Source organism: Ovis aries, chromosome 24 (assembly GCF_016772045.2).
Source record: "Ovis aries strain OAR_USU_Benz2616 breed Rambouillet chromosome 24, ARS-UI_Ramb_v3.0, whole genome shotgun sequence".
NCBI lineage: Eukaryota > Metazoa > Chordata > Mammalia > Artiodactyla > Bovidae > Ovis > Ovis aries.
Genome location: NC_056077.1, coordinates 8,620,053 through 8,643,706, shown reverse-complemented (window position 1 = coordinate 8,643,706; position 23,654 = coordinate 8,620,053).

Genomic DNA, 23,654 nt, shown 5'->3' with positions numbered 1-23,654 from the left:
AACTCTTTGTGACATCATGGACTGCAGCACGCCAGGCTTCCCTGTCCTTCACCATCTCCTAGAGTTTGTTCAAACTCATGTCCATTGTATGATCCAGCCATCTCACACCTGTGCATATATCCAGACAAAACTTGAATTCAAACACATACATTCACTGCAATGTTCAGAGCAGCACTATTTACAATAGCCAAGACAAGGAAACAATCTAAATGTCCTTTGACAGGTGAATGAATAAAGAAAATGTGGTACATACATATAAGGGAATTCCACTCAGCCATTTAAAAAAACGAATGAAATAATGCCATTTGCAGCAACGTGGACACAACTAGAGATGATCCTACCAAGTGAAGCAAGTCAGAAAGAGAAAGAAAAATACCAGATGGCATCACTTATATGTGGAACCTTAAGTACGGCACAAATGAACCTATCCACGAACAGAAACAGGCTCAAGGACAAAGAGATCAGGCTTGTGTTTGCCAAAGGGGATGAGGTTTGGTGAGGGATGCAGTGGGAGGTTGGGGATAGCAGATGTAAGCTATTATATCTGGCATGGAAAAAAAGAATATACACGGATGCCAACAAGCACATGAAAAGATGCTCCATATCATTAGTCATTAGGAAAATGCACATTAAAACCACAAGGTATTGCTATTAGAACGGCTAAAATTTAAAAGATTGACCATACTAAGAGCTGACAAGATGCAGAGGAACGGGAACTCTCATACACTGTTGGTGAGTTTAAAATGCTACAACAACTCTGAAAAACAGCTTCTTGGTGTCTTAAAATTCAGATATGCATCTAACAGATGATTCAGCCCATTGTACACCCAGGTTACTCAAGAGAAATGAAAATATACAACCATCCAAAGAATGTACACAGATGGAAACAGCAGCTTTATCTGTAACAGCCAAAATCTAGATGTCCATCAATTGGCTATTTAGTGCATGCGTGCTCAGTTGTACTCGACTCTGTGCAACCCCATGGACTGTAGCCCACCAGGCTCCTCTGTCCATGGGATTCTCCAGGCAAGAATCCAGGAGTGGGTGGCCATGCCCTCCTCCAGGGGATCTTCCTGACCCAGGGATCGAACTCTCATCTCCTGTGTCTCATGCATTGGCAGGCAGATTCTTTACCATTGTGCCACCTGGGAAGCCCAACAGGTAAATGGATAAACTAATCATGGTACATCCATGCAATGAAAGCCCATTCGGCAGCAAAAGAATGGACTATTGTTATACTCAACAGCAGGGCTGAATCTCAAAATAATTATGCTGAGTAAAAAAAATCAGACAAAATAGAGTACTTACTCTCTGATGCGTGTGTCCACACTCAGAGGAGCCTGGCGGGCTACAGTGCATGGGCTGGCAAAAAGAGTCGGACATGACTTAAGGCCTAACCAACAACCATCCTTTGAGTAAAAGCCATTCTAACAGGTGTGAGGTGATAGCTCATTTGATTTGCACTTCCCTGATGATGAGTGATGTTGAGAATCTTTTCAGATGCCTGTTGGCCATCTGTAGGTCTTCATTAGGAAAATGTCCATTCAGGTCCTTTGCCCAGTTTTTAATTGGAATATTTTGATTTTTCGGCTATTGAGTTGTATGAGTTCCTTACACATTTTAGATATCAACCCCTTGTCGGGTATATGGCTACAGACACTGTCTCTTAATTTTTGGTTTGCTTTAGCTTCACCAGTTACTTCATCACACCAGACTCCACCCCACTGGATGCTTGAAATATGGGCAGTTTATTTTTTGTCGATTAAAAAGACGCATAACGTGAGAGCTGTGAGTTAAGTTTTATTTGGAGCAAAATGAGGGCCACAGCCCAGGAGACAGGACCTCAGATAACTCACAGAAACTGCTCCAAAGAGGTAAAGGGGCGAAGATCAATATAGAAGACTTTGGTGAAGGGGGAGTTCAACGCAATCACAGGCTTACTTTACAAGAGGCTTTCTGCTAGTCGCAAGGAGCTGATGCCATCAGGAAGAGACTTGGCGCTTTTCTAGAGATGAAGAGATGCAAAGATTGGGATCATGAAATCAGTGCTTGAAAATATCTATCTGAAGATCCTATTTCACCAGTTGCTCTGGGGCAGAGTGCCTCACTCTCCACGCTGAACTCCCTCGGGGGTGTTGAAGGTAACAGTGGCTGCAGCCCAGGGTTCAGGCAGAGGCAGATGGCAACTTCCCTTGGCAAGTGCCAGTCTGCAGCTGACACACCCCATGAAGCAATTGACAAAAGTCCCCTCAAAAAAGCTGTACCCTTAGGACTTGTGCATTCTATGTACTAAAACTACATCTCTTTAAAATCCTATTTTAAAAGGAAGTCTTAGAAATCAAGCCTACAAGAGTTCAGAGAATACAACACCTCTGAGTTTCTCTTGGAAAAAAAAAAAAAGCTTCACAATGAAATGTATTCAAATAAGAAATGAATCAGCAGAGCTCAAGAAAGGACACACCTGGGATTAAGCATAGAGTTGTTTAAATCTAAAACTAAAGCTAAATAACAGCAAGAATTACAGAATTTAATTCCAACACTATGACCTTGGAAATGTAAGCACATATTTTACATAATTAAAACCATGATGTTGGGAACGACAGACAAGAGGAATGTGAGCATGCTATTTCCTCGCCTTTCACAGGAGTGAGTGAGTGATAGCCACTCAGTCGTGTCCAACTCTTTGCAACCCCATGGACTAGAGCCCGCCAAGCTCTTCGGTACGGGATTCTCCAGGCAAGAATACTGGAGTGGCTTGCCATTTCCTTCTCCAACCTTGATAAAGTGAAACAAGTTGCTGAAAAACAAAGATTCTAGCCATGTAATGAGTCCATAATTTGCCTCTTCACTTTAGAGGAATGACTTTGGGACGAGAATTATTTCTGGGAAGGGATTTGCTGTCTAAGCTTTAACAATTTCTTCAAATTCCATTTCCATTTAATTTTCTTCAGGTAAAAGTTAAAGTAATTATTTTTGTTATGAATAAGGTGAAGAGCAGGCTCGCACTTAGCAGAATAATTTCCATCTATCTTTGCACTGACCTCCCTATCCTGATGTCTGTGTATATACGTGGAGAGATGCCTAGAATGATAGTCACTAAATTATGTTTTTCTAGAGAGGGTGAAACAAGGTAAGTTATTTTTCTTCTGTATATTTCTCCAATGGCTTGAATTTTTATAATATGGGTGCAACACTTTCACACAAATAATAAAGTTATTGATCTTATTTAACAGAACAAAAAAAAAAAAAAACCACCACCAAAAAAAGTTGCAGCTGTGACATCAGACAGAGATGTGTTCCCATCACAGCTGGACCCCTGATTCCTGGTGGAAATGCAGACATCTTTCATCTCTAAGTGCCTCAGTTTTCTCATCTATAAAAAGGATGTAACAAAGACACTGAATCCTTTAGGCTGAAAGGGGATGGTGTGTGAGATGCTAAACACAGAACCCACGTGGCAAGTCCACCAGCCAGTGGAATCCTAGCTGAAAATGAAGTAAAAAAAATCCCACAATGGTCTTCAATCTAAGTCATAGCGTTGGGATTCGATTCTGTAATTCTCACTGTTGTTTCAGTCCAGCTCAGTCGCTCAGTCGTGTCTGACTCTGCCATCCCATGAACCACAGCACGCCGGGCCTCCCTGTCCATCACCAACTCCCGGAGTTCACTCAAACTCATGTCCATCGGGTCAGTGATGCCAAAATGGCGTTGACTTAGATTCTGTAATTCTCACTGTTGTTTATAAAACTTTAGTTTTATGAGCGTCACATGAGCCGTAAATCGTATGGGAAACTTCAGGGAGGAGCAATGGGCAACATAAGTGTAAGTGAAAAGCGGAAGTGTTAGTTGTGACCCCACGGGACTGTAGCCCGCCAGGTTCCTCTGTCCATGGAATTCTCCAGGCAAGAATAGTGGAGTGAGTAGCCATTCCCTTCTCCAGGAGATCTTCCCAACCCAGGGATCAAACCCAGATTTCCCGCATTGCAGGCAGATTCTTTACCATTTGAGCCACCGCGGAAGCAATATTCAACTGAGACCATCTTCAGAACTGCATTCCATCCGTGTGGGGGCGCCAGAGATGAAGATCCCGGTTTCCTCCCAGTTACATCTCGGACCATTAGTAGAGCGTCTGGAGTTGTCACATGCACACTTCAAGCTGGGGAGTTATTGGAGAGAAATCTGACAAGTTCCCACCATGGGTGACTGGCCTCAGCATATGGAGGTATTTTTAGCAACTGATCTCCAAACACCACCAGCTGTTTCCTTGATGTTCACAGTGGGACATCTCCTTGAAGCTTGCCCCAGTATCCACCTTGGGTCCCCAGAACAGCTTGGAGAAAAAGTGACAATCAAATGACAGTACTTTAGACCATTGCAAGAATTCTGACTTTGGAGCATCTGATTTTTATTCATCTCCATAGAAGGCATCTTGTTGCCTTAGCAGGTAGATATATTTCAGGAAAGTGATTTTGTAAAGTAAATCCAACTTTTTCATAGACTTTTCTTATACAATTGTAGATAGGTTTTCCCTGGAGACAAAACAACAACAACAAAAAAAAAGCAATTCAATATTGAAAAAAAAATACCACAGTGGCCAAGTCTCAGGCTTTTTGTTGGTGGTGTTGCTACAACAGATGATTTTTGAAGAGTTTTCAGAGCTTTGCAGCAGTTCATATGAAATCTCTTTTCTCTCATGCCAGGCAAGTATTACCTTCTTTGGGAAGCAATATGATCTCCCAGATCACATAATCTCCTGAAAACTCCATTTTCAAAATTTGAAGTTCAGCTCTATTTCTTCATTTATATGAAAATTGCTTGCTCTACCAGAAGCATACTGTGCCAGTAGGGACCACTTTATAAAAATGTGCTCCAGTCCCCCCAACATTCTGGTGTGGGTGAAAAAAAAAGTGCTAGGGCCAATTGTCAATTCCACGTACTCAAACTTTCATAAAACTGGTTTTCTTAAATGTAGGAATATATGTGCCTGAAAATGTCAGTAAGAAATTCAACAGAAGCTTAATCAACAGACTCACAGACTTAGAGAATGAACTTATGGTTGGCAGGAGGGAAGAATGGGGGGAAAGAATAGTTAGGGAGCTTGGTATCACATGTACACACTGCTATATTTAAAATGTGTAACCAACAAGGTCCTACTTTATAGCATAGGGAATTCTGCCCAATGTTATATGTCAGCCAGAATGGGAGGGGGGTTTGGGTGAGAACGGATCCATGTAGATGTATAGCTGGGTGTCTTTGCTGTCCACCTGAAACTGCCACAACATTGTTAATCGGTTATTTGTTCAGACACTAAGTCATGTCCGGCTCATTGCAACCCCACAGACTGCAACACACCAGGCTTCCCTGTCCTTCACTATTTCCTGGAATTTGCTCAGATTCATGTTCACTGAGTCGGTGATGCTATCTAACCATCTCATCCTCCCCTTCTCCTCCCGCCTTCAATCTTTCCCAGCATTAGGGTCTTTTCCAATGAGTCAGCTCTCCACATCAAGTGGCCAAAGGACTGGAGTTTCAGCTTCAGCATCAGTCCTTCCAATGACTATTCAGGGCTGATTTCCTTTAAGATTGACTGGTTGGATCTCCTTGCTGCCCAAGGGACTCTAAAAGCCTTCTCTGGCACCACAATTTGAAAGCATCTGTTCTTCAGCACTCAGCCTTATTTATGGTCCAGCTCTCACATACATATGTGACTACTGGAAAAACTAGCATTGGTTTTTCCAGTCGTCAAAAGCATTGACTATAGGGACCTTTGTCGGCAAAGTTATATCATTACTTTTTAATATATTGTCTAGGTTAATAAGCTATAATCCAATATAAAATAAAAGTTTTTAAAAAGCTTAATCAAGTCAAACACCATAACATCGGGCATCCAAAGACCTACCATAGCCCAGAGCTGGGCATATCAAGAGAAGCCTTGTACAGAAACTCTCCAAGGAGAGAAGGGAAATTAGCAGCTTCCAGTCCCCTGCATTCCACAAACAACACACTGACAGGGTCCTCAGGGCATCCCTGTGGCAGGTGGCATGGTGAACAGGACAAGAGAGAAAGGATGAACTCATGAACGCGAAGACCTGAATCCTGTTTCAGGAAATCTAAAGGGGTTACAGATGGAAGATACCAACTTCTGGTGGAGCTGAATCACAAAAATGAACAATACCATGGGGTGTGCTCTGGAGGAGGGCATGGCAACCCACTCCAGTATTCTTGCCTGGAGAATCCCATGGACAGAGGAGCCTGGTGGACTGCAGTCCATAGGGTTGCATAGAGTGGGACATGACTCAAGCAACTTACTTAGCACTTGTACAGGCATGGGGTGTGCTGCAAGGAGGGAAGGCTTCCCCAGTGGCTCACACAGTAAAGAATCTGCCTGCACAGCAGGAGACCCAGGTTCGATCCCTAGGTCAAGAAGATCCCCTGGAGAAGGGAATGGATACCCACTGCAGTGTTCTTGCCTGGAGAATTCCATGGACAGAGGAGCCTGGCTACAGTCCATGGGTCGCAAAGAGTCAGACATGACTGAGCAACTAACACTTTCACAAGGAAGGAAGACTTCTTGCCCCCCAAATATCCCCATCCAGGGGCCACAATATTTACAATTCCACCTCTCAAGAGTCAGGGAGGAGACAGGCATCCAACGGCACAAAGGATCTCCGGAAAAGAGAAAGCTAGGAGGCAGAGGGGGGACCATCAATTATCCAGTGCCGCTGGACATCCTGACTTGATCCTGGATTCGCTGCAGTCTAAAGCAGTCTCCATTTCTCCAGCCAAGATGGTCTCTTATGGAAACAGTTGCACCAAGGCGCACGCCAAGTGTCACCCAAAAATACGTGCACCTCCGCTCTGCTAGTGGGTCAGCCGCCTTTCCAACTTGCTCTCCACCTTCCTCAAACTTGGCCCAGTTCTTTGAACCGCGTGTATCAGCTGCACAAACCACTCCTTCCGCAGAAGTTTCACCCCTATGCCCTAGTTTCGTGTCCCTTCTCCAAGCATCCTGCCAGATCATGCTTCCTGCCACCAAAGAGAAACAGCCAGACCTTAGTTGAAGCAGCAAAAGTATATTTTATTCAGTAACTACAAACAGTAGGAAAAAGAGCAGGCCTCCATCCAGATTTGTGCAGAGATGAGTGGATCTCTAAAGGGAGAATGAGGGAGTAGAAGGAGGAGTGGAAGGATCTTACAGAGACAGGGACGTGAAGTCACCAAAAAATGGGAGGGAGGGATGTGTGTGTGTGTTAGTCTCTCAGTCCTGTCCGACTCTTTGCAACCCATGGACTGCGTGCAGCTCGCCAGGCTCCTCTGTCCATGGAATTCTCCGTGGGTAGCCATTCCCTTCTCTAAGAGATATTCCCCACCTGGAGATGGAACCCAGGTTTCCAGCATTTCAGGCAGATTCTTTACCATCTGAGCCATCTGGGTTTGCTGGAAATTAGGCTCCAAGCCTTCCAAAGAGGCAGGAATTCCATATTCAGGAGTTGACTAGAACAACCAGTTCTGTGGACATCCTTACGTTTTCTTCAGGCAGCACTTTAAGGAAGATTAGACTCATCCCAGGGTGCAGCCATGAACTGCTAGAAAAACTATGGTGATGCTGGTTCAAGTCCAAGGTCAAGCTTGTTCAAGTTCAAGGTCAGTCTTGAGGCCTCATGGGGAAGAAGACTCAGAGGAACTACTCTCAAATGTGGTCAGAAAAGGTCTTTGTCCTCACCTCCCCTGGGTTAAGCTGATGCTGTTGCTGCTAGTTGCTTCAGTCGTGCCTGACTCTGTGCGACCCCATAGACGGCAGCCCACCAGGGTCCCCCCCAAAATCAGGGCTCTGCTCCCCTCCAGTACTGCTTCCCCTGCCAAGGGGGCCCATGAGCCTGGCAGACTCTTCACTAGACCTTGAGCTCTGCAGGACAGAGGAGAGTCACCGGGTCTTGTTCACTCTTCAGTTCCCCCACTGCCTGGTCTGTTGAGATGTTTGATCATTTCTCCTGAACACACACCATCGAGGATACACATGCAATAAACTTATATTCCCCAGAGTGGCTGCCGGGGCTTCCCTCCCCTCCTCCCACACCCAGGCAGCCCTACACCTCATCCTCTGGTCCTTCCACTGTTCCTTTCTCTGTGACAACTTCTAGATGCAATGGTCCCTGCCTGGGCGAATCTAAGCCAAGGATGTATATTGGGAGGATGACAGCTCTCTTTTTCCCCTCTTTAGCTGAGATGTAAACATTATGGTGAAAGTGTCTGATAAGACCCAAGAGGGCCCAGAGCTCAAGCAACAGAGGGGGACTTTCTGCATCATCAGGGCCCCTGCGGCGCCCACAGGGCAGATGAAGAAATGGTGAGAAGCAGCAGCATATGTCTGGGTGAGAAGGAGGACCTCACTGCCCTTCTCAGGAGCCTGAGCTGAGGGATTTAAAGCCCCTGAAAGGGGTGGAGCTGGGAGGCGGGGTCCCAGCCGCGGCACAGCGCAGGTGGGACCAGGAGTGTAGACGGGGTTGCCCCCAAACCCAGGCTCAGCCGTCACTCTGTTGTTCAGTGAAAAGATGTCCCCCTCTCTCAACCTCTGTGTCCTTCACTGTTAAAATCAACGTTTAAGGAGTACAACAGTTATGCAGCCAGGTGGCTGAGAAAACGATAAGGAAAATCAGAAAGCACCCAGCATGGTGACTTGTCACCTACCCTCCCAACCTTCCTCTGTCTCTTGACACATACCCAGACTCAGATCCCCAGTTCTGCCTCCCTAGAGTGTAGAGGAACCCATCTGACCTTTTCCTAAGAGAAGGACAGAAAGAAAAGAAAAAAAAATGCAGAAAAAGAAAGACATATTCACTGTCTCTTTTCTACTTTTAGAATAGAACAAGCTTATTGTGGCAGTATTTTAAAATATAATAAAGAAGAGACTTCCATGGTAGTCCAGGGGTTAAAACTCCATGCTCCCAATACAGGGGACCTGGGTTCGATCCCTGGTCGGGGAACTAGATCCCGCATGCTGCAACTGAGAGTTTGCTTGCCACAACTACAAGCTCCCTTGTGCTTCCAAGTTGTGGTGCCAGAGAAACTAAAGATCCCATGTGACCCAACCAAGACCTGGCACAGCCAAATAAATAAACACATTTTTTTTAAAAAAAGAAGTTGAATTTGTTTTTAAAAAAAAGACCCAATTCAGACACCCTTTTCCTGATTTCCTTGTGCCTCTGAGTCTTATAGCCCATATATAAGCCCTATAATAACAGATTTCACGGTAGGCTGACTGCCAAGACTCGAAACCCAGCCCCACAGCTTCCAGGGTCTGACTCTTTGAGCGAATTACTTAAACTTTATAATTGTATTCTAAACTGTGAAAAGAGGATGATAGTAATAACCCCATCTCATTGAGTACTGATGAGGATTAGTTGAATTTATGCAGGTAAAGCCCTTAGTGCAGTGCCTGGAAAATAGTAAGCATTCAATAAATGATGGCAAGAACCACGATGATGATGATGGTGCTGATTAAGGACTCATTAGACTGAGCTCCTGAGAACAGCAATAGCATCTTTATCATGAATGCAGGACCCTGTCCATGAGGATTCTCCAGGCAAGAATACTGGATGGGTCACTATGCTCTCCTCCAAGGGATCTTCCCAACTCAGGGATCAAACTCAGGTCTCCTGCATTGCAGGTGGCTTCTTTACCATCACAGCCACCAGGGAAGCCCTGTCACATACATCCAAGTGCCTAAAACAGTACCTCTCAAGAGAAGACATTAAATATTTGTTGAACCATTGGACAAATAAGTTAATGAACTTGTCTCTTCCTGTCCAATGCCCAGCCTCAAGTAGGTGCTCAATCAGTGTCAGTTGACTTATTAAATAAGTTCATAAATGACCACCCTCATGGTTGTCCCTGAAGCCCCCAGAAATCCTTATATCTCTGCTCTCATCCTGGCAGCCTCTTATCAGAAAGGATACAGATTTTTGCTCCCTGACAAGGCATTTGTAAGGCTCCACTTGTAGCTCAGCTGGTAAAGAATCTGCCTGCAGTTTGGGAGACCTGGGTTCGATCCCTGGGTTGGGAAGAGCCCCTGGAGAAGGGAAAGGCTACCCACTCCAGTATTCTGGCCTGGAGTATTCCATGGACTGTATAGTCCAAGGGGTTGCAAAGAGTCGGACACGACTGAGCAACTTTCACTCCACTTCAAACAACAGCCCAGGTTTATGGGGATTTCCAGGGACCCAGCCATGGAGAGCACCCTGGTTTTAATAAGCACCCTTGAGTTTGGCTGGGTTCATTCTGAGGCACCATAATTAATTTGGTGCTCTTTGGCCTTCTAATAAACTTTCAATAGGAATAAAAGCAACTTTGACTTCCCTTCAGGCCTATAAATAATTCATCCCCATTCGTGTGTCACTGACGCTCATTTAGTAGGAACTGTACAAAGGTCAGGGCCAAATAAAAGTCTCTTCAATGTTTGTGGATAATGTCAAAGAGTATTTTTAGGGCAAATGGTGTTCAGAGAAGAGACAAAGAGAAACAGTGAGTTAATTGTGTTCAAGTGCAGATATTTTCGGATGGGTAAGTGTGGGTTCCCCTGACAGCCCCCAAGCTAGAGAGCTCCCTCCTGCATTGCTGACCTGGAGGCAGGTTAATGAGGACCACACTGCCCTTAAAATGGAATGGTGGATCTTAAGCTTTTTCCAGATCCAGAAGTGGTGCCAGAACAATTTTCATCCCAGTTCTCAAGCCTGCAGATTCTAGCAGGACTTAAAATAATGAAAAAATAAAAATAAAAAGAGCCTCTTCCTGCCCATGAATTAAGTGCAGCAATTAACTACCAAGAGAGTACAATGGATGAGATCATGGGCTTTGAAGCCACACAGCCAAACATTTTCAGCTGTGTCACTCTCTGGTTGTGTGATTTCAGGCAAAGTCCCCGAACCCACTAAGCCTCAGTTTCTCTATCCATAAAATGGATATTTTTTGATATCCCTACATAAAAGAGTCATCATGAAGACTAACACAAATAATCCAGGTACGAAGACTGGCACAAGGTCAGTGTGCCAAGTATCTTAAAATTAGATACTCTTAAGTAAGTTTTAGGTTGTGGTTTCCAATGGCTGTTCTTCCAAATACGTGATTGTGTTTTGATGTGTCAAAGATTTCTCAAGAATTTTGGTTTGCTGATGCCACTCTTTCTCCTTTTCCAGTTTGTTGCCTTATATATTTTTTCATTTATATCTTCTGTCTTCCTCTCCCTCTCTCTTGTCAATTCATAGGACTTTGGGCCAGAGGAGAGGCAGCTGGGTATGCTCATTCTTTACCTCGGTAAAGAAATCCATTATCCAGGGAGGCAGAGTCCCACAAGGGCTCCTTCCCTGAGGATTATCAAATCCCATGCTTAGAAAGAATATCAAGTGAGGACACTGAGGTTCAGAAAAGGGACATAATGTCCTTCAGAAAATGCAGCTAAATAACCGACAAAATTCTGAAAACCAATTATCCTTCAATTAAAAAATAAATTTTAAAAAAGAAAATGAAGTTAATGCAGATTGTCCTGAAATCCACAGACCCTCAAGGTGTCCTGAGTAGAATTTAGGGAATCTGTGAACTTGAATGGGAACAAATTAGAAAAAAGTTTTCAATGACCTCTAGCTGAAAGTTTTTATTTCCTTCAACTGACAACCAAGCACAATAGTATTTACCTTATTCTGACTTTGTCTCCAAGGGAAACCACAGATATTTTCCCATCACTATACAAGTGTTGAAGTCATGGAAAAATATTATTTGTGATCAGCAGAATTCTGAAATATCAATAGTTATTAGATCTGCCAATAGTTACAGTTATATTTAACACACTAATAAAGAAATGTGTGTATTATCACACATATTTGTGTGTGTGATAATGTGATTTGTGTGTGTCAGATGTCTTGCCAACAATAAACTTTGTAATTCTGGTTATTCTATTTTATGCATTTAGGAAAAAAATTTTTTTGAGGGAAGATCTGTGTATTCACCCCACCTCCCTTTGGTTCATCCAAAGGTCTAAGCAGCTAAATGAATGGCAAAGCTGCCGTCCAAATGTGTCTGCTGGAAACTCAGAGGACAAGGCCCTTCCAGAGGGCAGGCTAGAACCTTATCTCCAGGCATAAGCTACACTTCCTGATTGTGCACCATTCCTCCAAATTATTATTCAGACCACATAGGAAAGGAAGAGGAAAAGGAGATGAAAGAAAAGGAAAAAAACAAAAAACAAAAAACCTGAATCCTGATGACAGACCTTACAACCAACCCAGTTCTTAGTTCACAAAAACTCCACCTATCGGGCACAAAGGAGTGGACCAAGAGTTTGGTCCAAAGCCACATAGCTAGTCGCAAAGAGTCGGACACGACTGACTGACTAAACACACACAGCTAGTGAAAAGCATATCCAGAACTCAAGGCCAGAACCCTAGACCACTGCCCTGCGCTCCGTCGTCCCTAACATCCATGCCCACCTCCACCAGCCCACCTGGTCTCTTTCCTTAGCAACCACACTAACAACACGTAATTGCATCTAAATTATATTGTCTTTATCCAAGCTAATTTCTACTGTGTAGTCCTCGCTTTTCCAAAACTAGGCAGACATTTTGTGGAGATGTCATCATGTCAATAAGATCCTGTTGGTAGCTGGGGACTGCATCAGGTAGGGTAGGCTAGGTGACGCTGCCGTAACAAATGACCCCAGTTGCCCAATGCCTTGACAGTAACAAATATTTGTATCTCCTTCATCTTGTAAATCCACTGCGGCCAGCACAGAGCTCTGCTCCACGTCTCTTCTCTCTGGCCCCCAGGCTGCTGGAACAGCCACAGTCTGAGACATGGCTTTGGCAGAGGGAAAAAGAAAATGCAGCCCCTAAATCTCCTGCTTGGAAGTGACTCATGTCACTTCTGCTCCCATTTCATTGGCCAAAGGAGGTCAAAAGTATGACATCACTGAGAAAAGGAAGCATTATCCTCCTCCAGGGAGAAGGAGTGAATAGCCCAGTGAATAATTCAACTAGCGTAAGAGAAGAGCCCATAAAAAGGTGCTACTCTGACTACAATCTCGAAACATCTCCAGGTTTGACCTCTGATGCATCAATCACGTACTTACAAAACTGACCCTTGCTTCGTCTAATCGTATGCATCATAGTCAACCCTTCTTATGATGACAGATTGCCTTTTAAAATCATTGCGAAGGTGCAGCTTTTAGAGACTGTGTTTAGAGGGAACATTACTCCATCCTGTTCCCTTCTCCGTGCAATTCCGGCACTGCCTCCAAGACTCTGACACTCCTTGAGCGTAGTTTCTATTTTTCCAGCCGCAGCTGAGGACACACAATGGGTATTCAGCCCACACACAGCCCCTTGCCCTGAAATGCTGCCTCAGCCAACGCTGGGAACAGCAAGGCAGCCTGCAAACACTCTTCTGAAACCCTGTTCACTAATGAAGGGACTGTGCCGGGCTAATATTTGTCCCCTCTGAATTTAAATGTCGCATATAGAGAGAGAGTACTGATGTAGCAAGATGGATTAGCGGAGGGAACGAAGGAGCTGTGTCGCCAGAATGGCTTTCTTCTTGCCCCTTGATTGATGAGAAGGAGGCCAGGCTCACTTTTATCTCCGACAGAGCATGTTGGAGAAGTGTTAATGATGTCATCAGGTGATGGATTTCCTCATACCTTCACCCACTGAACCATGCCAGACCTATCAAGCCCCTCGCAAGGTGGAGAGCTCGACTTCAGGAATGATCTCCTTATAATCAACTTGCAGAGACAACATCATGTAATGGGCTGATGAGGACGCATGACGGAACAGAGCCAAGTCTAGCCCACAGGGATCTGTGGGTGTGTGTGTGTGTGCGCTCACGGGTGTGTGTACTAAGCTCACATATAGTTTCTTATTGGGTTGGGGGGGTTGCTAGCTTTCCCATTTCTTATATATTTTTAAAATACTTATTTATTTAGCTGTGTTGGGTCTCAGTTTCAGCATGCAGGATCTTTTGTTGTGGCACGTGGGCTCTCTAGCTGTGGCACACAGGTTCCAGAGCAGGGGCTCAGTAAATGCAGCACACGGGTTTAATTCCCCGACCAGGGATAGAACCTGTGTCTCCTGCATTGCAAGGTGGATTCTTAACCACTGGACAACCAAGGAAGTGCCCCAGCATTTTATAATGAAAATTTTTAAGTACACCGCAACTGCCAATTCATTAACATTTTACTAAGCTTGATGTATCACATATCTTTCCATCCATCCCTCCATTAATCTGCCTTATTCTTATGTTCATCTCAAAGTAAGTTGTAGATATCCATATATTAATACTTTCTCCTAAATACTTCAGGATGATTGCCATTAACTAGAGTTCAATATGTGTTAATAGATTTTGGTATACAATTTACATACATTGAAATATATACTTTTTCAAGGGTCCATTCACCGTGCTGTGCTTAGTCACTCAGTGGTGTCTGACTGTTTTTGACCCCATGGACTGTAGCCTGCCAGGCTCCTCTGTCCATGGGATTCTCCAGGCAAGAATAGTGGAGTGGGTAGCCTATCCCTTCTCCAGGGGATCTTCCCAACCGAGGGACTGAACCCAGGTCTCCTGCATTGCAGGCAGATTATTTACCAGCTGAGCTACCAGGGAAGCCCATTCACTAGGTTTTTAAAAATGTATTCCTTTTTAATTAGAGGATAATTACTTTACAATACTGTGTTGGTTTCTCCCATACATCCACATGAATCAGCCATAGGTATACATATGTCTCTTCCCTCCTGAACCCAGTGTTGGCAAATGCATGCATCAGTTTAATCCAAACCCTGTGAAGATACAGAATGTTACCACCACGACTGAAAGCATACTCACTCCATTACCCATTAATCCCTGCCCTCATCATGTGTTAATGTTACTTGTCACAGAATTTCAAATATTGGACGTATGCCGAACACATTCTTTTGTGTCTGGCTTTTTCTACTCAGATTATCTGAGATTCATTCATATCTTGTACGTGTATCAGTAATTCATTCCCTTCCCTTGCTGAGTCAATTTTGGTTGAATCAATATCTCTATTTGCTTAATGCCCTATCTAACAGGAATCTTTTAGAATTAAGTACTGAGTTTTAAAGGACATACATTGATTTTCATAATTTGTTGACACCTAAAAATTAGATTTCACTTGAAGGTCTGAATTTCTGGTTCCTTTTGGGAATCTGAAGATTGGGCAATGCTCAGCTCACTCTTCTCCATGGCAAAAATGGCCTGGGCTGAGGGATGGCACCAATTTTAGACACGACACATGCTCTCCCATTTGCCACAGTCCCCACCACTCCCTATTGTGCCCCATCTGGGTAACTATGTCATCAGCCTGCCCCAAAAGGTATATGATTTTCCAACTCCTGTTAATAACTACCGAGAGTTCCAAAGTGATTATGGAGTGAATTAATGAAGGAGACAATAAATGGACATAGTGTATTTCATTAGTTATGTTGTGCCGAAGATTCTGCAATACAGAAATGTCCTAGCTTTGAAATGATACAAATGAACTTACCAAACAGAAACAGACTCACTGAACTTAGAAAACGAATTTATAGTTGCCAGGGTGAAGAATGAGGGGAACAGATAGTTAAGGAGTTTGGGATGGACGTGTACCCGCTGCTATATTGAAAATGTATAACCAACAAGGACCTGCTGTATAGCACAGGGAACTCTGCTCAAAGTTAAATGGCAGCCTGGATGGGAGGGACGTTTTGGGGGCGAATGGATGCATGTATATGTACAGCTGAGTCACTTTGCTCTGCACCTGAAACTATCACAACATTGTGATCAGCTATGCTCCAATACAAAATTAAACGCTTTTTTAAAACTTTTTAAAAGTCCTAGTTTTGGAATCAGTTCTGTCTAGGTCTAAACCCCTTCTCTATTTCATACTGTCTCATAAGTTTCACTTCCCTTCACATTCTTCTTATGTAATACAGGGATAAATATGCTATTAAAGAATTTATGAGTTGCTGGAAGAATCAGTGAACTAACATTAAAGTGCTTATCACCACCCGGATGGTAGTTTATAATCATTGATATTATCATGGTTATCATCAACCAGTCCTCCACAAGAGGGGAGGTCAACTCACTTTTAATGCCATCTTTCCAATGCAGCAAAGTGAAGCCTCCGAATCCTGAGGGAGTATGATTGTGGCTAATGATGGAGAGGAATTTCCTGGTCCTCACACCCTGCTTTCTAATTAGCCAGCCTCTCAAGCCCGAGTTTACATTTGAGTCGAAGCCATTGCAAAAGTCTAGAATGCAGTCAAAAGAGCAGGAACTTCCTTTCTGTGATTTAAGAGGACCTGGGACAAAAAGCACTGGAGACCGCCAAAGACCAAATAAGATACCCAAAGGGGAAGAGGATTACAGAAGAAAGCATCTAGAAATAGACTCCAGTATATACATGATGCTAAGATGATGGCATTGCATTCACATCAGCAGGAGAAAGACAGACGACTCCATAAACGGCAACAACTGGAAAACCATCTGGAGAGATATAAAGCCGAATTCTTATTTCATACCTTTGCACTAAAACAAATTCCAGATGGAGCCAAGATTTAAACATAAAATAATGGAACCAGTAAAATACTAAGAGGAAAAAAAATGGGGGGGGGGGTTTAAAAATAAACTCTTGATGACCAGAAAACATTAAGGACAACATAAAATTCAGAATCCATATATTTTAAAAGGTATATGTGAATAAAAAGTAATAAAAAGATTCACAACTCCATAGAAAAATGGACCAAGAGTCCTTCATTTAAAAAGTAAAATATGAGTGGTTCTTAAACATATTAAAATATAGTCACTTACACTAATGATAAGATAAATGTGAATTTATTATTTTTTAAACACTTTTTTAATAGGTACATTTGATTTTCTTTTCTCTTTTTTTGGATGTATAGCATGCAGGGTTTTAATTCCCAGCCCAGGGATTGAACCTGTGCCCCCTGCACTTCCACTGCAGGGCCTTAACCACTGGCCCACCAAAGAAGTCCCAGATAAATGCTAATTTAAACTACAATAATATTTTTTAATAGTTAATGGGCAAAAATCTGGATATTTGATTAAAAAAAAACTGTCATTGAAGTTGTGGCAAAATAGTCATTTTTCACAATTGCTGATAAACTTATATGAAACAAAATTTGCCCCCAACTTTTTTATGTTTTTTCAATATAGATATATAGCGAAACAGAGTTACTACAGGAAGGTTAGTTAACACATCACATAATTATAATTTTTTGTGTATGGTGAGAATATTTCACATTTTCTTTATCCATTTATCCACCAATGGACACAGGTTGTTTCCATATCTTGGCTATTGTAAATAATGCTGCAATGAAGATGGCTATTTAGATACATCTTCAAAGTAATGACTTCATTTCCTTTGCATAGACACCCAGAAGTGGCATTTCTGTATCATCTAGTAGTTCTATTTTTAATTTCTTCAGGACCCCCACCATACTATTTTCATTCTGGGTGAACCAGTTTACATTCCCATCAGCAAAGGCACAAACTTTTTGAATTAAAAATCCACATACGTTTTAAATGCAGCGATTCCACTGGAAAAAGTTATCGTCTTTGGACCTGCGTGAAACACTGTAAATATAAAGATTATTTGCAACATTGCTTGCAATAGCAAAACAGTGAAGACCATCTAAAAACTATAAATAAGTTATTAGTAAGATAGATCGTGTTATCGATACATGCTTAAAATGGAATACTGCTTTTGTAGCAACAGAGTACAGTCTCCAGACATATTGTTGAAACTGACCGGGAGCGGGGTGGGGCGAGTACAGAATGGTGAGTAGTCAGCTGGTGTCAGGGATGGTGGGGGAGGAACAGATACAGCATAATGTAGAGAATGTAAGGGAAGGGCTCGCAAGAAACCAATACCAGGACTTCCCTGGTGGTCCACTGGTCAAGAATCCACCTTGCATTGTGGGGAACTTGGGTTCAATCCCTGGTCAGGGAACTGAGATCTCACATACCAAAGAGCAATTAAACCCACACACCGCAACTACTGAGCCCTCACCACAACTAGAGAGTCTGTGTGCCACAGTGAAAGATCCGGCGTGATGCCATTAAGACCCGATGCAGCCGAGTTAATTAATTAAATATTTTTCTCAAAAGGAAACCAGTACCAATAGTTGACCCTAGAGAGGAGAACTGCTGAGGCAGCAAACCCTTTTATACCATGTGCGTGTATTACCCATCCCTTCATTCTTATTATTTTAAAGGTATCGCAGGGAATTCCCTTGGTGCTCTCACTCCTGTGGCCCCAGGTTCAATCCCAGGGAACTAAGATCTCACAAGCAGTGAGGCACAGCCAAATGCAATTGCCATCTCTGGGTCATTTAAAGAGGGATGACGATTTTAGCCAATTATGATAAAGAATAAGCAAGCCTCATGCGAATGACCCCAATAGATTCCCTTATAATTGGGGGATTCTAGGAATTTCCTGAAATACATCAGCACTAGCTCACTGGAGAAGGCAATGGCACCCCACTCCAGTACTCTTGCCTGGAAAATCCCATGGACGGAGGAGCCTGGTAGGCTGCAGTCCATGGGTTTGCTAGGAGTTGGACACGACTCAGCGACTTCGCTTTCTTTTTTCACTTTCATGCATTGGAGAAGGCAATGGCAACCCACTCCAGCACTCTTGCCTGGAGAATCCCAGGGACGGCAGAGCCTGGTGGGCTGCCGTCTATGGGTTCGCACAGAGTTGGACACGACTGAAGCGACTTAGCAGCAGCAGCAGCAGCTGATTTCACTGCACTCAAGATGACAGAAGTATTGCTATTAGATCTGTAAAAGCGTTAACAGGTTTTTGAACTTCAAGTCCCCCCAGGTCTGGTAGCAGAGAGCAGAGGGAGGCTCTCTGGGTCACCCAGCGCTATGCCGTCACCTTGGGAACACTCAGAACTCCCTTCCTCCCTGTGCTGAGGACCACCCAGTTCCCAGGGGCCATCTCGCACACAGGGATGGAGAACAGAATGTGGTTCTTAACATAAATGGAATTCGGAGCTATTTTCAAAGCTAGAACACATTCAAACTGTAATGTGAAGGCATTTTTAGCTTCCAAATGGTACCTGACATTTCAGGGTTTACTATCTGCCAAGCCTTTATATGCATTATCTCTTCTAATTCTCACCAAGGCATGGGAGGGGTCAGGTAGAGGGGGGGTTCGTCATTATTTTCCATTAACAGGTGAGGGAACTGAGGCTCCAAGATGTTTGCCCAAGGTCACCATGCAAGACTTTAACCCAGGCAGTCTGACTCCAGAAATCCAGAAAGCCTCTTCTACATCCACCTTACACTGCTTTTCAAATCACAAAGCCTCACCTCTCACCTGCCAGGCATCCTCCACACACATGAATATGTCTTTTGCTGTGATTTCTACTAGAACTTTAGATGCAGCCGTGGGTAGAATAATGATCTCCCAAAGATGTCCACACCCTAACTCCCAGAACCTTTGAATATATCATTTTGCTGTTGTTCTCCAGTCACTGAGTCCTGTCTCACTCTTTGTGATCCCATGGCCTGCAGCACGCCAGGCTCCCCTTTCCTTTACTATCTCTTGGAGTTTGCTCAGATTCATGTCCATTGAGTCAGTGATGCCATCCTACCATCTCACCCTCTGCCGCCCCCTTTTCCTTTTGCCTTCTATCTTCCTGAGCATCAAGGTCTATTCCAGTGGGTCAGTTCTTCACATCAGGTGACCAAAGGATTGGAGCTTCAGCTTCACATCACTCCTTCCAGTGAACATTCCAACGAATTGATTTCCTTTAGGATTGACTGGTTTGATCTCCTTGTAGTCTAAGGGACGTTCAGGAGTTTTCTCCAGCACCACAATTCAAAAGAATCAACTGTGCAGCACTCAGCCTTCTTTATGGTCCAGCTTTTGCATCTGTACTTGACTACTGGAAAAACCATAGCTTTGACTTGTGTCAGCAAGGTGATGCCTCTGCTTTTTGATAAGCTGTCTAGATTTGTCATAGTTCTCCTTCCAAGGAGCGATGTTACCTAGCCAAGGGGAATTAAAGTAGCAGGTGAAATTAAGGTTGCTAATCAGCTGATCTTAAAATTGGGAGAGGGGGCTTATCCTGGGTTATCAAGATGGGCCCATTGTAACCACAAAGATCCTTAAATGTGAAAGAGGAGACAGGAGTTCAGAGTTATGTCAGTGAAAAAGACTCAGCTGCCCATTGGTGATTCTGAAGATGGAGGGGGAACCATGAGCCAAGGCAGCTTCTAGGAGATGGAAAAACCAGAAAACAGATTTTTCCCACTGGGCCTCAGAAACGAATGCATGCCTGCTGAAAACTTGATTTTGTCCCACTGAGAGCTTTCTCAACTTCTGACACCCTGGAACCATAAGATAATAAATTTGAGTTTGGCTACTGACCACTTGAACTGCGGCTGGTGTGACCAATTTAATTTAATTTTAATTAATTCACATAACCACACAGATGGCCCATGACCTTCATATTGGACCACAAAGCTCAAGAGAAATATATGGTGGGCAGGTTCCTAAGGCAGATCCTCGTCTTGTAAAATGACGTCCCCCTCCTCTCTGTTCTCCAGATGCCACTTAAGTCTCCAAGCAGCAAGGTCAGAGTGAGCCCTGTAAACACAAGAGGCAAAGTACCGTGGCCAGTAGCTGAGAATCTGTGACAACCACATCCCAGCCATGTAACCTGGCTCATCAGTCAGGGGTCTCCAGAGAAGCAGAACCGGTAGGACACACATAGAGATACACAGGGTTGAGTATTCGGCACTGAATACTCATTGGGAGGACTGATGCTGAAGCTGAAGTTCCAACTCTTTGGCCATCTGATCCCAAGAGCTGACTCACTGGAAAAGACCCTGATGCTCGGAAAGATTGAAGGCAAAGGGAGAAGAAGGTGGCAGAGGATGAGATGGTTGGATAGCATCACTGACTCAATGGACATGAACTTGGGCAAACTCTGAGAGACAGTGAGGCCCAGGGAGGCCTGACATACTGCAGTCCATGGGGTCACAAAGAGTCAGACACGACTTTGTTAATGAACAACAGCAACGGCAAAGAGATACACAGAAAGAGGTTCATTATAAGAAACTGGCCTGTGGGATTAGGGAGTCTGAGAAGTCGCACGACCTCCTTCCTATCTGAAAGCTAGAGCCCCAGGAGAATCCGTGGTGTAGTTCCAGCCCAAACCCCAAAACCTGAGAGCCAGGGAAGCCAGCGGTGTGCGTTCCAGCCCAAGTCCAGAGGCGGGAGGGCGAGACTCGCTGAGGTCCAAGGACAGGAGACGGACGTCCCAACTCAAGCGGAGAGAGCAGATTTGCCCTTCTTCCGCCTTTTTGTTCTATTCGGGTCCTCAACAGATTGGATGAGGCCCGCCCACATTGGTGAGGGCGATCTTTCTACAGTCTACTGATTCAGCTGCTAATCTCTTCCAGAAACACCCTCACAGACACACCCAGAAATAACATGCTACCGGCTCTCTGAGCATCCCTGAGCCTGGTCAGGCTGACACCTAAAAGTAACCATCACACCTGGAGCAGGTGACAAGCGTCTCAGAATGAGATGGTCCATATAAAAGGCCTCGCACACAGCAGGCTGTCGATCCAGATTATGTCCTGGTGGGAAGGTTACTACTCTCTTTTACAATGCTTCTGTCTTCCCCTGTTGGATGGTGGGCTGCTGAACTGAGCTCTGATTCATCCTGGTTTCTTTCTCACCCCCACTGGCATCTAGCACAAAGCTGGGCACCCAGTAGTGAAAAGGAGCAAGACCCTATAGTCCTTGCCCGCCTCCCCGCAATGTCCTTGCCTGCCTTTTGTCTATAGAAAACTTTAGTCAAAGAATAAGTTTAATCAGAGATATGAGAAATACAGAAACAAAGGAAAGCAGTCAAAGGAGAGCAAATAATAATAATGTAGGATCATTAATGTATGATATTAAACACAGTCAAGGACCTCTGGTTCCTTCTCAAGGACTATAGATAATATTCTGAGCTATATCCTGTGAGCTGTCTTATAGATACCGAAATACCAGGTGGAAGAAGTTAACTACATAATGACCAGACTGCAGCTATGACATAAGCTGCCACAATTCTGAGAATCGGCCTCAAGGAAATGGGAATAAGTGGACCATGAAACTGAAGATTAACTGTGCCTAAAACAATCAAAATGAGGCGGGTCAGACCATCAATTTGAAGATGACTGTTAGAGATGACTGTGCTGTTTTCTACATATAGCGCCCCTCCCCCTATTGCGTGCATCTGAAATAAAGCAAAGTTTCCTTTGCACCAACCTGGTCTGTTTACTGGCTTTTGAGAGGTGAGCAGCCAGACCCCACACACTTTTAGTACCAGTAGGTCCTCAGTTCAAGTGTTTGAATGGAATTGAGCCCATTTAAGTCTCGGTACCTTTAAATGCTTAATGTTGTCTGTGTGGTTTTAGGTATTTAAAGACGTTGAGACAAAGTGCGCAGATGCTTTCCTGTAGCAAAGAGGCTGGATCGAGTGCGCTGGGGGGATGGGTGGTTTCAAAGGCACCCAGCAACTCTCCTTCTCCATTACCGTCCCCCGCACTCTCCTACAAGTCCGTGTCTGTAATATCTTTACCCCTCCCCCCACAAAAAAAAAGATTTAAGGCTTTTACTCCACAAAGAAGATTCAAAATACCAAAGAAAGGATGAACGGACTTAAATTCACTCTCAACAGAGAAGCAGGGTTGGCAGGAACCTCAGAGGGTGTTCAGTGATGCTGAACCTTGTTGCAGGTTAACATCTCCAGAGCAACTTTCAAAAATTACTGGTGGCTCAGCGTTAGAGAATCTGCGATGCAGGAGACGTGGGTTCAGTCCCTGAGTCAAGGAGATCCTCCGGAGAAGGAAATGGCAACCCACTCTAGGATTCCTGCCTGGGAAATCCCATGGACGTAAGAGCCCGGTGGGCTACAGTCCATGGGGTCGGAAAGAGTCAGACACGACTTAGTGACTAACCATCGAACAAGAACAAAATGGAATGAGAATCCCTAGGGGTGGGTCTGGCGTCCATTTTTTAAAGCTCCCAGGTGACCTGACTATGCTACCAGGGGATAAGGACCAACGCACTGCCTCTTTTTTTTGAGGGTGAATGTATCTAACATGAAATTGATGGTGAACGCTTTTAAAGTTGACAGTTCAATGGCTTTCAGTACGTTCACAGTGTTTGGCAAGCACCATCGCTAAGATATTTTCAGTGCCCGGAAAAGAAGCCCAGACCCACTCAGCAAGCACTCCCATTGCCCTCTTCCCCCAGCTCCTGGAAATCACTAATCTATTTTCTGTCTCTGTGGATTTACCTAATCTAGACATTTCATAGAAATCACACAACGTGTGACCTCTTGTGTCTGGCTTCTTCACACAGCATCTTGTTTTCAAGGTTCATCCACGCTGTCTCATGAATCAGTACTTCATTCCTTTCAGTGATTGACTAATATCACATTGTATGGATGGATCATATCTGCTTATCCATTAATCTGTCAATAGATACGTGGGTAGTCTGCAGTCACTTTTTTCAAAGATAGGGACATGAAGGACTTCCCTCATGGTCCAGTGGCTAAAATTCCATGCTCCCAATGAGG